Source organism: Echiichthys vipera (genome assembly GCF_963691815.1).
Source record: "Echiichthys vipera genome assembly, chromosome: X".
In the NCBI taxonomy this organism is placed as follows: Eukaryota; Metazoa; Chordata; class Actinopteri; order Perciformes; family Trachinidae; genus Echiichthys; species Echiichthys vipera.
The window spans coordinates 41,040,745-41,058,619 of record NC_139825.1 but is presented as its reverse complement, the minus strand read 5'-3'; the positions used below and the strand labels follow the sequence as shown (position 1 = coordinate 41,058,619).

The 17,875-nt window shown below is 40.8% G+C and overlaps 1 protein-coding gene across 4 annotated transcripts in view; it reads left to right on the top strand.

The window, feature by feature from the left end:
* Nucleotides 1–17,875, top strand: part of foxp1b (forkhead box P1b) — a 170,573-nt gene that overhangs the window by 26,538 nt on the left and 126,160 nt on the right. For all 4 annotated transcript variants that reach the window (XM_083938877.1, XM_083938875.1, XM_083938876.1 and 1 more), the window contains exon 3: nucleotides 13,982–14,025. The gene's annotated coding sequence lies outside the window, so the exon portion shown is untranslated. The remainder of the gene's footprint in view (nucleotides 1–13,981; nucleotides 14,026–17,875) is intronic.

Here is a 17,875-nt window from a genome sequence, read left to right as displayed (position 1 = left end):
GCAAAGCTAACTCCAGGACAAACACTGATGCGCTGCAGTCAGATGCTGCATGCAATTTTTAGCTCAGCTCAACTCATTCGAGTATGATAAAACAATGCAAGTTGTGCCGGAGGACTGTGGGCCTGGATGCTGTCACTCTTGAAGGAAAGTTGAAATAGGACATAACGACCGTATGAACCTTAAGTGGAGCTGCTACCATATCAATTCCCTTCAATGAGTGATTTCTATGGTTTCATTTTGTCATATAATATGCAGGTCAGTTTGTCATCACAACAAGCATGCCTTTGATACTTAATCAAATGATAGATATTCACACGCTGAGCGGGTATTACAACACTCTTGCAACACAAAGCAATTCGCGGACTGAGAGCTTGTCATGTCTCAGTTGTTGCCTTTGTCATGCTCTGTTGCTCAGTTGCATCTCCTGTGATAATGCACAGAAGGGATTAGCAGGTAACAAGGCAGCAGCGCTCCTCTGAGGATGTCGCGCGTGGCTCTGAATGTGTCATACAGTACTACATAAACAGAGGGGGGGTACCATCAAATGGTGATTTCCCGGCTTCACATGGAGCCTCCTCCTGGATGATGTAGTAATGAAAGGTAACAGGAAGGACTCAGGGTCTGGAATGAAGCCGGGGCAGCTGGTCAGAGCAGGAGAATAGGAAGCGGTGTGCACCCGGACTAAAGTGCAGTGAAAAGCAAATTAAAGCTCATATCTACCATCTCCCTCGCCTCCCTGTACTTTCCTGTTTGGACTTGAAGGTGATTGGGAGCCAAGGCGGTGACAGTTGACGGAAGCTACGCGGAGGAGAGAGTATTTATTTACAGTGAGATGCAGCGATGCTTGTTCAGGATGCGGTTTCACGCAGGATGTGCCCCCCCCCCCCCCCCCCCCCCCACACACACACACACACACACACACCTCCTCCCATCTTACTCTTCTCCACCCTCACACTACAATCCCAAGTTTGATCAAGAATGGGAAGTGGGTTATTGGGGAGGAGGGGTTGGCCTGCTGCAGGGTCGGGCAGGCTGTATTGTGTAAGAGGCTGGGTCTGGATACAGCCAGCAGAAAGCTCACTCAGCATGCTTTCCTGCCTGACCCAGGAGGTGGTACCAAAGTCAACACAGGTCACTGAGAAAAAGGAGTGTGAAGCATTAAGACTGCATTGTGTGACAAAGATTGTCTTAAGCAAAAGGAAAACAGTGATTCATTTTTGAAGTAGAGCAAATGAAAGAAATTGAGGACATGAAGAAAATGTGTAAAAGAACAAAAAGAAATATATATATATTCATGTGTGTAAAAGAGAGAGTGTGTGTACCCTGCCAGGAATTTCACCTTGTAAAGCCGATGTTGGGGGGTGGGGGTGTCAATCCCAGCAATTACACTATACACTGTGGTTGCGGTACAATTAACTTTGCAGTCACATTACGATAAACTTCTCATTTTAAAGATGCAAGTGTGTACAACATTATTCCATCGTACCAAAGAGTTGATATGCAGTAAATTTTACCTCATTAATCAGAAAGAAGTGAACATGTAACAGGCTTTCTCTTGGCCATCCCTGGTTTCATCTGTTGAGAAGTAAGCATATCAGTGTGCTGAAAAAGGTAAGCCATACAGAGCTCTGCCCACTGGCTGTCATGTCGGCATTAATCCTCCCAAAGTTTCAAAGGCAGGTTTTATGACCTGCCTTAAGGCCTCATCTATGTGGACAGCGGCATCTAAACTCTGGAGAACCTGCCACATAAAAAGCACATCTGTTAAAGCCTAAATTGTAAAACAGGCCCCGCGTGTCCAGGCAGCATTGAGTTAATAATACACTCAAAGTACAGCTTTTAACACTCCTTGCCTGCAGCAACAACAGCACCGATTGTCTTACATTCACTTCTTTTGATCAGCTCTTGTGCCTTTTTTGCCCATTGCAATTTTATGTCTTTCTCAAAGTTTTGGGACCTTTTTCAAGAGTATTTCGGTGTAGTCAAAAAGACTGTAAAAAGCTATCATTGTCTTTTGCTAGAATTTCTTCAGGTACAGGGGGAGAATCTTTTTTTTTTTTATCTACTTTACTTTACAGTTATTGTGAAACAGGTACTGGCGTCCCACCCGAAATGGACATTTGACAATAATTTAAAAAAAGCAGCAACATCAAAACAAATAAATTAACATCAAAATCGCGTCTTATAATATAATAATCACGTGAATATTTCGGACTGAATTCCTGACAGATAGTGCTCAACCATTTTGATTGCTAATCGTCTTCAGCTTCATTTTGAGTGACAGATAGCAATAAGTACAACAATAATACAGAATTTCTGTGGCACTAAAAAGTGTCATGCTCAGTCTTGAGGTTTTAAACCACAGCCCAAATACTATTAAAAGATCAGCGAGTGATGTAACTAATGCAGTGGTTTCATCACAAGGACACAGTTATTACACACTTTTTTCCGTTATCGTGGTTTTTCCCCAAAAGGTAGTCAATCATTGTTTTATTGATGTAATATATATTGATCTGTGCCCCCTGTGCTCCCTCTATCCCAGTTAGTTATCTTTGTGCCAGTGAGTTCTTTCTGGAAACACTTAGCTTTGACAGGACAAAATCAACATAAATAACATAAATTTTAGGGCTGAATTGAGTTTTTTTCAAAGGCATCCGTCAAATAACCTTAAAGTGTAGGGGACCAGGCAATCTGCCATGGCATGCAGACATTTTTGGTGGGTGGGTGGTTGGGGGGTGTAGTAGCAGAACTAATAATCGCATCATTTAAAGTATATTTTGTAAATGTTATATTTAAGTATAATATAATAATAGCTCAAGACAAGCAGTGGTATGTTCGGGATTATTAGTTAAGGGCCGTTTTTTTGGTTCAATGTGAAGCAGAGGAAGTACAACCCCCTTAAAGTGTAATTCTGGCGCAACATCATCCCATGGTGCTTTTCAGCACTAACATAGATCAAATAAGCCATCAAGACAGTTTTTTCCGTGGTATAAACTATAATGGAGAAACCTGGGAGAGTCGCTAACAGCCGGATGTGGCTAACACTGATTTGCTTGGGGCAGTACGGTGAAGGCATTAAAAATGGCTTTTTAACCACTAATACTGCTCAAAATAACAGCAAAACCTCTGCAGTAGCATGATAAGAGTCCCTACACATAAAACAAAGCACCAACAACGTAGTTGGTGAACCCGGAGTTTATTAAACGAGTGTTTGAAAGACTTACCCAACTGGCCCCTTTACCAGTCCATTCAACTCGATCACCAGTTTTGGTGAAATATAAGTTAATATATATGAGAGAGAGGGGAGGGGGAGAGAGAGAGGCAGAGAGAGAGAGAGAGGCAGAGAGAGAGAGAGGCAGAGAGAGAGAGAGAGAGAGAGGAGAGAGAGAGAGAGAGAGAGAGGAGAGAAGAGAGAGAGAGAGAGAGAGAGATGAGAGAGAGAGAGAGAGAGAGAGAGAGAGAGAGTGAGAGAGAGAGAGAGAGAGAGAGAGAGGAGAGAGAGAGAGAGAGAGGAGAGAGAGAGAGAGAGAGGAGAGAGAGAGAGAGAGAAAAATTGTTCTTAGGTTTTTGTGGCACAGTCAATGTACTAGTGTATTGTTGAGAATCAGTGTTGCTTATCAGGTTTTGAGTATGTTGATGATTATCGCCTTTTGCAAGAGATGTCATTTGGTTAAACAGTGATCTACTATATATGACGCTACAATTGCAGCCTGTGAATCAGCGTGTCGCTAGACTTCCTTATCTGTCATAATCGGCTATTACCTGTCATTAATTTTTTTTATTGATAATAACATTATTTAATTCTCCTTTTTAAATAAAAGCTCATGTAAGTGCTTTACAGTACACCACCTGTTGTCACACTGTCTCTCCCTGGACTGTGTGTACAATACACAGATCGCTCTGATAAAAAATAAACCTAACATCAAATGCCTGTGCTCCATGTATAAGGACTGGAAGCAATGGCCAGCTAATATGAATTCCATATAAATGGTATTCATATTGTGTATATATATTAAGGTTTGAGTGAATTTGTAATAGTTGAATTATTGGAGTAAAAAAAGCCAAAGCTAACCCTGTTTAAAAACAAAGTGGATTTTGCCAACACTGAGAAGGTCAAATCAATTCCAGATTGTATTGTTAAGTGTTTCTAGCAGGTCAGAGAGTCCAGCTACAACACCTGTTTCTTCTAAAGGCACAAAGGGAACAGTCTTAGAGAATCCACAATGTTTTAATTAATAATTTTTCTGCCTTGTGATGCTGTCCTTAATTGATAACGACAACATGGTCACATCTTGCTGAATCTGGTATATATTAAGGTATATATGATTGCATAGGCTCTGTTTGAGTCCGAGCTGGGTCGTAGCCTAATTGATGTTTAGAATATGAGCTCAATTGGATGAATCATTAGTTCTATGATTAAATGTCCCAAAAGCAAAAAGCAAAAAAAAATCTGTTGTGGAATATTTCCTTCCTAGGATAACAGGAGGTTGGATTGGTAAAAGCCAAATAATATATGTGTGAGATTGATCAGTGAGTAGCGACCCCATTATCTCCTGAGATGTTAATTACACTGTGCTCAGCTTGCATGTCAAAAGGCAGATAATTGAAGAAGGTAAAAGATGTGCCACACTTTATTTATACTGTCACTTGGAGCTCGTTGAAGATCACCTCTCTCTTATGTGCTTTTTATTCACATTCCTTTTTTTGTCTACGATGTATTTATTGTCTGGTAATATTACATTGTCAGAGTTGATCATTTTTGCAAGGATATTATTTACAACCATTACCAAGTACTTTTGCCGTCTGTCTGTGGCCAGATTTTGTCACCGCAATAGCCTCGCAAATGTGCAAGTTGAGATCAAAATCAAGGACATGTTCGAAGATGGGTGTGTTCCGTGCAAGAGTACTGTAAGTAGCTTTACGACCCTGGTCATATTTGCCGTCTCACATGCTATGATGCCATTGCAAGATGGACTCTAGTCTTTAAATTGATTTGACCTTTTTATGAATATCCGAAATGTAAGCCTGCAGTCACACTGATATTCTACCTCTGTTGCTTGAAAAGGATTAGCCCTAACATCGGTGGACGAAATCGGAAATTCAAGGTAGTCTGGAACATTTCAGTTCATTTTCGAATTTTCAAGGGGCATTATCAATCATGAACGAATTTATCATTATGAGTCTAAACGCAATTGGAAAGACCCACAAGCAATCAGGGGCTGTATTTGCAAAACGTTTTATCTTAGTGCTATATAAGAGTACTCCTAAGGAGCAACAAAATTACTTAGCTAAGAGTCATTTCTTAAAACCTATTGACAAAGCCTCGGAGACCAACTTGTGAGTGGGAGTGGGAGGAACTAATCTAAGACTAGAGAGCGGGGTCGGCCTTGCTGCTATGGATGACATCATGTTCATACCTTCTATACCCACAGTGATTGGCTGAGAGGGAATGAGTCCCTACAAGTGAATTTATGATAGAAACAATTAGCAAATAAAGATTTCTAAACAAAAATGTATTATGTCTCTCTGATTTAATATGCAACCAAGAATACTCATATTTGTCAAGTATGTTCAGCTTATTGTCCGCCAGGGAGGCCTACTGACAAGTCTAGCAGCTCATTAGACAATCAGTGGATATAAAGGCCTCTATAAGAAGCATTTTAATTATAGGGCTAGATTAATCATGGCCGATACAGACACATCCGCTCTGCCAAAAGAAGAGAAAACCAAACTGGACCAATGACCAACTCTTATTCCTCGCTCAACTTGTGGATGAAAGGAACTATGTCATGGAAGGTTTGGAGTTGGGATCTCTACAAAAACAGAAAATGAAGCATGGCAAACTACTTGCATGCATGTCAATGCTGCCTTCCCTCTTCTAAAGCTGCATTTTCCCGTGGCCAAATAGCAGAGAGTTGTAGCAACTTTTTTTTTATTTGCTGGTGATGGTAATGGTAGTCCCTGACCAACTCTACCACGTTCATAATGCCATCTTGATTAAGGCGATACCTTTTTAAAAGCTCACTTTAATTTAATCTCTCCAACATGTTAACTGCAGCCACCATGTTAGGTCCTTCCTAATTTACTATAGATTCAGAAGCTCTTTTTAGCGCTAAAATGCTTTGGGAATTACACTTAACTTAAAAAGCTAGGAGTCCTAAAATTAGGAGTGAAACGCCGCTTATTTTTAAGAGTTACTCCTAAATCAGCAAGTTAGGACCTACTCTTAGCCTTAAAATGTTTTGTGAATATGGCCTCATAGCAATAAAAGATGTTATGTAGAGAGCGGGGAGAGAAGAGGAAGAGCGTATGCTTTCTTAGGTGTCTCTAGCACGAGGGTGGATTATTTATATTTATTCATATTTACATTAATATTTATATTTTGTGTCAAGCGAGAAGGCTACACAAGTTGTCCGTCATTGTATCAAACCTGCCCCATGTGAGATAAGCCATTGTGGTTAGCTTGACCAGGGTCTGGTCAGCTGGAAATGTGTCTGAAAGGAGGGGGGGCTTGCAGAACTGTAGGTCTGAAAAGTGAGTGTAAGTAAGTGTAAGTAAGTGTAAAAACTATCTTGCCTGGTTGTGATCACTAATGTGTTACAGTGACTACAGCTACTACATGATGACAGTAGGACTGGTAAGGCATAACACAAATATAAAAAAAGAGGAATATAGGTGATGGAAACAATTTTGGGAGAGTTTCCATACGTTGCTGTATCTGGCAGAGGGTTGGTCTAAAACACATGCTCAGGTGAGAAGGCGCAAAAAAAGCACCAGAAGCTTTTTAAAAGGTCTGTTGCTGTTGTTTCTGTTTTGTGTGCAGTTCCCCCACCTGAATGTCTTGGTGTCTGTAAACTTCCGATTGACAGTGTATAAGCCATAGGGGACACGCCGTACTTTTAAGAAAAAAAATCATGTTTGTCATTTCGTGTGCTTATAGAGATAGCAAAACTGTTTCCTGTGGTTTCCTGTGGAGAACTGTGGTGTCTCTGTATGCTGCAATTTACAAGTGCATGTGAACGCTGTCTGCACTCCCAGAAGCGACACACAGACAGACAGATACACATACACACACGCACACACACACGCACACACACACGCACACACACACGCACACACATACGCACACACATACGCACACACACACACACACACACACACACACACACACACACACACACACACACACACACACACACACACACACACACACACACACACTTCTGAGTACTCTTCTCTTTTCTCTGTTGTCATCATAACTCGGGGTGGAGCCTCGAAGGAGTGGCCAGCCTGTGGTCATCACACCTCAGGGGGCTGATGGACAGTCGCTGCACAGATGATTTAGTGCATCACCTGGTGGACACAGCTAAGAATGAGCACAGCATGATGGAAAACTACATTCACAGAACAGGGATATACAGTCTGATGACATTACAACTGTACATGGTTCCAGACAGTGACTTTATTCCCCTGTTTACTTTCACTCATTTGTATACTTGCCCTTTCCTTTTTCCCCCTGTCAAAAGTCTCAGATAAGCATTGTTTTACAATGACATTATCCCATCAGATTATGATGATTATTAGGGGCACAGATGAAAAATAAATGGAAAATGTAATCTCTTATTTAAAAATTTAAGCAGACAGAGACAGAAGTCTAACATCAGGAGTGGTAGGACACCCCCCCATGCGCCCCCCCACCCCCCCTTTACTTTTTTCTTTACTTTGTCTGACCAATATCTAAAAGCCATTAGCATCTTTCCACTTCTTTAGCTGACTTGCCAGCAGACCAGAAGGCTCCACAAGGCAGACAACAAATTCAATGGATTTAAAGTTTTTATGGTGTTAAGTTTGAAGTGTTTTTCTCATTTTGGCCACTTTTTGTTTGCCAGAGAAAGACCTCTGCACTCACTGATGCCAGCAAGCAGTATTTTGCTGTGGCAGTGCAGCCTTATCTGCGCTTGAGGTCTGTACTTTAATGGGCTTTATTGATCTAAACAACATCAGGGGTTGCGGTGATGTTATTAAGGCAGAGATAACTTATGTGTAATTCCACTCCAACAATATATTAGCCTTTTATTGGTCTAAATAACTTTGCCTTTTAGACAGTAATGCACCAGTAAGTCACAGCAGCTCTTCATGTCGGCAGGATCTTAATAAAGCATTTCCTCTGGACATCCTGCTGCGGAGAGAGTGAAAAACGACAGGTTAAAAGGCATGCTGGGAAGTTTCCATGCCATCACTGTAAATTATCTCTTTTGAATGCATAAATAAAGCTAGAAGAGAGTTGGGAACGACAAAGGGGGTGCTCACTGTTCGATGTTCACTCACTGGTGGAGTAACATGTGTTCCAGCTCTTTCTCGGTTTCACACATGGAGGTCCTGTGAGGAGGAACAGTGCAGGTTCTAAAAGATAAACTGGAAAAGCTGCAACATCATGTGGGCAGTAGCAGACCAGTGTTGTCATGTGGCTATATGTACTGATGAAATAGTTAGATGTTAAAGGTCCCGCATTATGCACATTTTTAGTTTTATTGTATTTGGGGTTTCTGCTAGAAAATGTTTAAATTTGTAATGTTTTATTTTAAGTTTAAGTATTTTTTTTAACTTTATTTTTCCATGCATTCAGTATATACAGTACAATATAGGCCGCCCTCTCAAAAATTCCCTGTCTGCTCTGATTGGTAAGCTTTTCCGGGTTCTCCATATCTGGAAGCTCCTAGCTTCTCTGCGCTGTCATTGCAGCTGGCGAATGACTGTAAGAGCACTGTAGCGTCACTTTCAGTTGTGATATCGCAGAATTCCTGTCGGCTCTTTTAAAGACAAAGATTTTGAATATGGGCTGTGTACATTTCTCTGCGGATTGAAGGTTGTGAGACTTTCTCAGTATTTATACAACCCCTCGACCTGCTTTATAATCAAAAAAGACATATGAATCTCACTTTTTACAATAAGGGTCCTTTAACCTCGATTAATCAATGTAATATTTAATAATTTGAAAGGATGGTGTAAGCATGTATAGCATTATATTTGTTGTATGTGTTTGCATGTATAATAACCATTTTGCATGTAAATGAACATGAAAGTATTTGTAGATATTCAACGTAAATTAAACACAGAAACAAATTGTTGTGACTATAATGTAAATATTCAAAATACATTATTATTATGAGATATATAGATAGATCAGTAGTCCAGTTTTAGATGTTCTTTAACTTTTTGTTTGGACATAAATAAAAGAACACAAGATAACATACAATAATATGTGTTATAACTACAATAATGTAGTAATATAGAGCTAAATTCATTATAGTTTGGGCTGTTAATTGTTGGGTTTTCCTGTATTGATTCAATGTACATCGTGCATTGTGTGTCTGCAAACGTCTTAATGGACAGTTGCTATATTTCTTTCCTTTCAAGGGCGGCATATATCTAATATTTATATGAAATAACGAAGCCATAAATCTGGAAGTGTATTTTCAAGGAGTGGGGGGTAGGGCCTTATAATTTGCAGCTATTTAAAGGCTTGGTTTTGGTAATGAATTATTTTGTCATCTCGACTGTGATGAGATTCATCTTTAATAACTGTAACAATTATTTTATTAAAAAGCGAAGCCATGCATTACGGCTATCTCGGCAAGGTCTCAAGCTAGAAGGAATTCTCATTAAGAGCATTATATTACCCGGTGTGCTTTCAGTTGGATGTCCCGCTGAAATTACATTAGGTGTCAACAATGTTTGTGTTAGAAGTAAGCAGTTATATTTACAGAGGCTAGCTTTTTCATTTGCTGGCTGACACTGGGAGATGTATTAAAAAAGATACTAATGTTCTGTATCTGATTAAGTCACTTAGAGAGAAACTTCTCTAAAGTGTTGACTTTTAATATAAGGCAAGCACTGCTCTGTCATCACAAAGACATAAATCTTTATTCAGAGATGAGGAACTTTCGATTGCTGGAGATTATTTTGTGATTTATTTAGTTTGAACAAAGGGCTGTTATCACCCCTTATTCCGAACATTAGAGCCTTCCCGAACTTCAAGCATCAGGTTGTTTGTGTCATGATTGATTCATCAGTGTCTTTTCATCTACATCCTGTGTTTCTTCTGATGGTTAGCATGGTGCGCAACATTGTGTTTTGTTAATGGTTTCAGGCCCTGGGTTGCTGCTAATGACATGGTTGTAATTGTTTGTCAGTGTGATAATGTGTGATTTCCTATTTCCATGTGAAGTTGGACATTTGATGAAGGAGGGATCTTGTCAGGAAGACAAAGTGCTGTCATTTGTCACTAGCTAAATGGGCTTCTCTCCAGACATCCTCTTGGTTTTCAATGGCAATATTACATTCACAGATCCTTCTTGGGGGGGAGGTTATTGCCATGGTTTCCACATCATACAGAGCACGATATAAAAGAGCAAGAAACCTCGAATAAGATGAAAGTTTTGCTCAGGTTGTGTTCTGTGCTGACATATAGAAATCTGTTAACTGTATTTCACAGAAAGACAGAAGTGAAATTACAGAGTGTGGTAATCTTTTATTCTTAGTGTTTGCCAGGAGTCATCACTTCCTTAAACTTAACATTTTTAAACAGAAACTATTTCATCATCTTTAGTGGAAAGGCTGTGTCAATCATGTCACAGTATACCAAATTGAAAAATAGCTCTTTTTCAGTAATATCACAAACTTTTAAGGCATATAATTGCAGCAATTGAAGAAAAGGATTGTGGGACTGCCTTCATACTTTCCAAAGTCTTTGATGTAGTTGCCCCCTGAACAGACTGCTTATGTTTCTGATTAGACTGATTCCATATTGTGGGGTTGGGGGCAGATCCTTCCTAGTTAACAATCTAACGAGCTACACACGCCAAACAAAGGAGAGATAAAATGAAAAGGTCTCCTGAGGGAGCTACTTGTTGTCACAATTGCCCCTCTGTCTTCTCTATCCACTCCCGATCGATTCATGTCTCCATTGGTTATGTTCCGTCCTCTGTAGCACACAAGGGTAGTGTAATCAGCTAAATGTAGCCTCTGCTTTCTTATTATTACCTGGGTGCTTAACACTGATATTTTTTTCCTTCAAGGACAAATGGTGTAGGAGAAGGCAGATCCCGTGTGAAGTCCCTGAGCTCTTGCCGAGCGGCAGATCCCTTTTCAGTGCCAGCTGTTCTCTCAAATATACCAGGCCGTGCTGAAATTCTCTTAATATAATTCTGGGGGCTCAGGAGAATTGTGCAAAACAAGCGTGCCAGCCAGGAGAACGTTGAATTTTTCATCAGTGGGCCTCAACTCACTGAGTTAGTGGGCAGTGCTCTCATTCATGAGCAGATGTTCAGCGCAGTTACACTCTGCAGTTAATGTGAACTTACTGGCCTCTCTGCCATTGGCTGCAAGGACGTTGGCAGCAACCTGGCATCTGAGAATTACTCCCAGTAAAAAGCGCAGGCCTGGATAGCGTAGCCTCGGCCTTTTTTAGCCACTTCCCAGCCCAGGAGCTAGATCCTGAACAGGGGAAGGCACTGACAGCCCATCCGTCTTCAGCCAGACAGTGATGAAACACTTGCCACTGTTTGCTAGGGGAATAGGAATGAAATTCCTGAAGAAAATCTCCACAAGTTTTACGTTAATTTCTAATGACTTTGCTAAACATGAACCACTCAGCAGGTAAAATATACTATATATGCATGAAATATACGTACCTGAAGGTACCAGCCCCCGCTGTTGTATGAAACAGTTTTAAATGCAGAGGAATTATTCCAGTACCCTTGAAAGAGGAAATTTATAGAAGCAAGGCACCTGTGAGGGGGTAACGGTGGAATTACACATAAGCAGCTGGTGCTGTGGTCAGCCTGGTGGGCTGTATCCTCTCCCCAGCCTAGTACTTCAGACATCTGCATGCCCAAGCTGCTCAGCCTGGGTTTGATGTGGCCATACAGATCTGTAATGGTTTCCTTCTAACTAAGCAAAATGCTATTTGATGTAAAGTGCCATTAACTGGTCAGTGAGTGTGTACGTGACATCAGGTTTAGTAGGCGACATGCCAATCATCTTGTGTGTGTGAAAGTCATCACAGTAAAGTTGTGCACATGGGACTTAAACGGCAGAACTGACAAGCTCTTGTTTCCTCTGCACGTCTCATTTTCACTTTCTAATTGGTCGTTTTCAGGTTGGCTTTACGAGAGCAAAACTAATTAGTTTCTAAATTCAGCAGAAACAAAGTCAGTCAGCTTGATTGTTCTGGTTTCCTCTCCTGTGTCAGGCGCTCAACAATAAAATAAGACTCTAATCATTTTCAAATTGCTCATATTTTTAAACCCCAGAGCTGAATGACACTCCCGGTCCCTTGGCATTTTGTGTGGCAAGATCAGGGAACAGTGGTTGCCCTCTTGCCTGAGTGCTCTCTTTGTAATTCGTGGGAAGTTTGGACTTGGGGCCGGTGGAAAAAAAAGCGTTGTGTTTGAGGTGGGGTTGTTTCTGCTTTGATTGGGAACGTCCTGCTGACAGGAGCAGCCTAGAAAGTTTACAGTAGCTGTGACATTGCTGTTACCTTTATTCAAAGTGCTCCAGCTGCAGCGAGCCCTCAGGAAGCCCAGCGCAGGCCCACAGGGCGGCTGGCGGCCCACAGAGAGGAGAATGAGCCCTGTTTGAGTTGGCAGACACTCCCCTCTCGGGGAACTTTTGCTGCCTCTGCAGAAAGGCCAGTGGCGGCAGGCTCTGGTGGGGCGGCGGTGATTCTTGGGGCAGGATGGACTTTTTCCACCTCTCCTCCCTTTCAGGAAACACATTTTGCTGTTTCTTCCCTCTGTGTTTGCAAACGGAGGGAAGAAGTTAAGGTAAAGGGGCATGGGGCAGTGGGACTGAATGACAGAGCTCAACTGTGAGAGTCTAATGTGTGGTGATTTGAAAAGGGCAGTTTAATACCCTGAACAAATTATTTTAGAAAGCTTCAATGTTTACTTCTGGTGGAGTTTCATTTATATTGAATAAAAACACTTATGTCCCATGTTATGCTCATTTCAGGTTCACACTTGTATTTTGAGTTTGTACTAGAACATGTTGACATGCATGTTCAAAAACACATCATTTTTCTCATAATGTCTGCTTGAATATACCTGTATTCACCGTCTCTCCAAAACGCTCTCTTTTAACTTCTGTGTCTTTTACACCCCGTCCCGAAAAGCCCAGTCTGCTCTGTTTGGTCAGTGTTTCCAAGTCCTCCACAGCTGCATCTCTGTATCATCATTGCGGCCGGGTAGATATTGTTACAGCACTGTATTGTCACTTATATAGTTGTGACATCACAAACCTGACGACTCGTGTAAAGACATACATTCTGAATACGGTTGCGTGCATTTATATAGAACCCCAACCTGTTGTATAATAAAATAAAGACATATACTGTAAATCTCACTTTTTTACAATAACCTGTAACCTGTAAGAGTTACAGGTTATTGTAAAAAAGGGCTTTAGCTTTCGGAAACCAGTAATTAAAAAAACAAACTTGATCTAAGGTCAGGGAGGAGCAATGTTAAAATGCAATTAGTGCGATGCTCTAATTAATGTGGACCCAGACAGATACAGTTTCGGAATGTGTCATTGTTTGTTTAATCAAGGGAGTTCTCATTTAGGATGCTAAATATGTATCCACAGATATTTAAAGGGGGACACTTTGAAACCTTTTTAATCAGCTTGAATGAATATTTATTACAAAGTGACTTGTTTTATGTCCCTCCAGTATTGCTCTCAAAGGTGGAGGTGTGTGTGTATATTCTCGCACGCATAATCAACCAAATAGCATGTGAGGTGACTTCACTGTTAGTATTACGTTAATAAGGTGATTGTGGAAAAAACATGCACATGTTTGCTTTTTGTTAGTCACCTTCATGTTTCAAATAATCTCCCCCCTTTCTCTTTCTACCACTTCCACCTTCTTCCCTCCTCTCCTCTTCTTCTCTCCTCCCTCTCTATCTGCTGTTTGCCGGTCCAGCCAGGAAACTCCAGTGGTGACATCCTGTGGAGCCAGAGATCAAAGTAAGTACTTCTCATGCACGTCTGTAGACAGTACAGGCATACAGAAACACAACTTGTGTATTATCTTTGCATCCTTATTTTAACTGGTTTTTAATGCATTTTCAAAGGCAGGCATTATATGGAAGTTGTTGTGAGTTTGAGTGCAACTAAATGATAAGGCAGATTTTGCATAGTAACCGATTTCCTCATTTCCTAATGCAGTTACATATTTACATCACATTTGAATGACGCTGAATACAATGACAATGATGAGGCCCAGTCTTTACTGTTGGAAACTGAAAAGTAAGGAAATTGCAAATAGTGTGCTGGATCATGTCTGCCTCCCGTGACTATCCTAGAAGTCATTACTCCTTGTGTGGTGTATAAACACATCAAAAACAAACAATGACCCTGGGCAGACACCACACTGAAAAACAATTTCAAAGCCTGCAGTGTAGTGTAAACACAAAACATCGCCAACCTTCACGGAGGGAAGACTTCACCTTAGACCCGGTGTTTGTTTTATAGTCCCTGTCGACCTTGGTCAGATATAGTTTACATCTCTTCTGCTCTTCTCAGGTCAATGTAGCTCAGGTTCTGAGCTCAGATTCAGGTGGACGCTTTCAGTGGACCTCTGTAGATGTAAGGGTTATAATGTTGTGTTTTGATTAAGGTAATGTTTATATATATATATATACAAACATAGTATGTAGATATATATATATATATATATATATATATATATATATATATATATATATATATATATATATATATATATACATACATACACAAACAGTATGTAAATATATATTTACATATATATATATATTTACATATAAAATATAGTGTACATAGGTCAAAAACACATAATTCTTCTCATACTGTCTCAATATACCTATATTCATTCTCTGTCTGAAATTCTAGTGCCTGTCTCTTTAAGACCCCCTCCTGAAAAAGCTCAGTCTGCTCTGATTTGTCAGCATATCTGGGTCTTCAATCTGCACTCTCAGTGCCTTTGCCCCACATTGCAGCCAGGGACTGGCACTGTAGCGGCACCCATTTATAGTTTCGACATCACAATCCTAACCGTGCATTCACACCAAGAGCGATGGAGGCGATGAAAGCGCCAAGCTGCCATTTAAAATCAATGTAAATGACGCGATGACATGCAGTGCCCCCATCGCGTCCATCACGTCATGCCGTGTGTCGCTTGAACTGGAAAATATTTTAAGCATTATTGTGTGAAGCCTATCAGCCAATCAGCATTGAGATTGCGGTAAGCGCCACTGAAGTTCTCCGTTAAACATCCTGGCCGCTATTGTTGCAGTCCTTGGGGAAACCAGACTGTTCCTATGGATATAATATAATGGATATAACTATGAACTGTGCATGGCAGCAGCATGCCTTCGGGCATCTATTCTGCCAGAAATCCAGAAGAAGAAGAAAGCCGTCAGTGAAGAGCGACACATATCCTGGTCTGATCTACCGGAGATCGGGCAGCACCTGTACAGCTACAGAGGTAAAATCACTGACGGCCTGATCTCACTACAACACAACGGCTCTTTTAAGAGCCACACACTTCCTCTGAGAGCTCCTTTATGTTCTTTTAAAAACATTCAGACCCCTGGTTAGCATAGCATAACTTTGATTTAGCAAAACAGCAGAGTAGGCTGAGCCTGGGGTTAGCTTCAGTTAGCTAGCTGCCTCGGCTGCTACCTGCGATTGAAGCGATTAAGCGATGATCAAAAATGTGACAAATGTAAGCAACAGCGACGCAATACTCGCAGTCCGGGCAATTTAATCGCCTCCATTGCTTTTGGTGTAAATGCACGGTAAGAAGTCCCGATTGCTCATTTGAAGGCACAGTTTCTGAATAGGGGCTGTTTGCATTTCTCTGTGGATTGAGTGTTTGATACTTTCACAGTATTTCCATAGTGCCTTGACCTGCTTTATAATAAAAAAATGAAAAAGAAAATCTCTGGAGTGATTTCTCAGGACAGCTTTTCAAAATTAAAAATGATATAAAAAACTAAATCCATCTACCTTCTTCTTATCAAATGTAGCTCACACTGAGAAGATGTTCAGGGAAACTCTAATGTTGTTCTAAACTACATGTAAATACTGCTTTGCTGGGGTGTAGATTTCCTGTACAGGGACCCTATGTAGCAAGTCATGAATATGCATATTCTTGTTTCATAGACTCTTCTGCCTCTGTGAGCTCTTTCACACTGAGCCGGGGGTGACTGTAGGGCGATGTGAACTCATATTTTTAATAAAGCCCAGCTGCTGAATGATCAAATAGTGTCTCTAATTAAGGCCTGAGTGTACACCCATGTAAACTTCTCTGTGGAATGCTAACAACCTGTGATATTTCCAGAGGAATTTGCTGTGCAGGTCTCAGAGAAGGGAGGGGAGTTGAGTGTTTGGGGTTCGGCAGGAGGAGGGGCAGTGTTCATGTGGCAAGTCAACATGTTGTTCACATCCGTGTCAGATTGAGGCTAATGAAGGCCAGACTGATCCTCAGATGCAAGCCTTAAGTAAATGATCCCTCTTTGAATATATTAGAGCCCCATAGCAGCGTTGTGTTTCCCTGCTGCGCCAGCGCTGCTACGTGTTGTCTTGTGGTCTGACAAGGCCGGTCAAAATGGCAGTCACGGTGTTCGATCATGTTGTATACCATCCATTTCAGCAGTATTGTTACATTGCCTCAGTGGCAATGGCACACACACACACGCGCACACACACACACACACACACACACACACACACACACACACACACACACACACACACACACACACACACACACTGATCATTTCCACATTAGTGCTTCTGCAAAACAGTTTAATAGTAAATGGAAAGTATGAGTGTTGTGTTATTTGACAATGTAAATGAGCCATCTCAAATTTTTCCCCACCCTCTTAAGAGGGATTGCATTTACATAACAGGCTGGGGTTTGGAACTCATGCAAATTGTTAACATAGATAAACCCTAGTTTTCTCACTCGGCTATCATTTTTTACTTTAATTTTGGTTGAAATAATTCTGTTTATCAAAATATTTAGAAATAACAAAATAAAAATACCAGAATATAAAATGCCAAAAATCTCACAGAAAGAACTTTCTCACTGCAAATATGGCCACACAGGCACTTTGCATGTAAATGAATACTAAACGTGCAATTATGGGGCACTTTTGAATATTGATTGGAAAGACAAGGACATAGAAATGAAGCACTTGTGAATGCACCCCTCCTGAGCTACTGTAAGATCCCATTAATAAATACCTTTCTGGCTCTTTAGTGCTGGGCTTGCCTTGCACTGAGTGAAACAATGTCGTTTGATTTTCGCTGATATGGCATGTGTACTTCATAGATGGATGGATGGGATAGATCCAATTAGCCATGGTCATTGCTCATGTATTTAAGCTGACAGTGGGAGTCTTGCATTGAATATCCTTGATTTTGGTAGTTTTGTGAAATGCTCTTACGAGGTACTTTAAAAGCCCATAAAGAGCACATTGTGAGGAATAAACCTTAGATGGAGATTTGATTTACAGCTGGAGCAAACTTTCTCAATTAGACATGGGAGGGAAATAATTGATTTTCAGTAGGCAGTGTACAATGATGGAGGATACTTAAAGGATACTAAAGTGACCAAGATCCATACCTTTTTTTTTTTTTCCTATTAGCCACAATCAACACGGAAATTACTTCTGACTTTTACTTAAGATTTCATACAGGTTTTATTAGCAGATAATGCATCTTTTAATACAGAGCACTCACATTCCACAGTCTACACAGCACACATTTGGAGGCGATTGATGGCTTGTGACACCAGCTGCACAGGTGCATGTAGTGTCTCATAAGG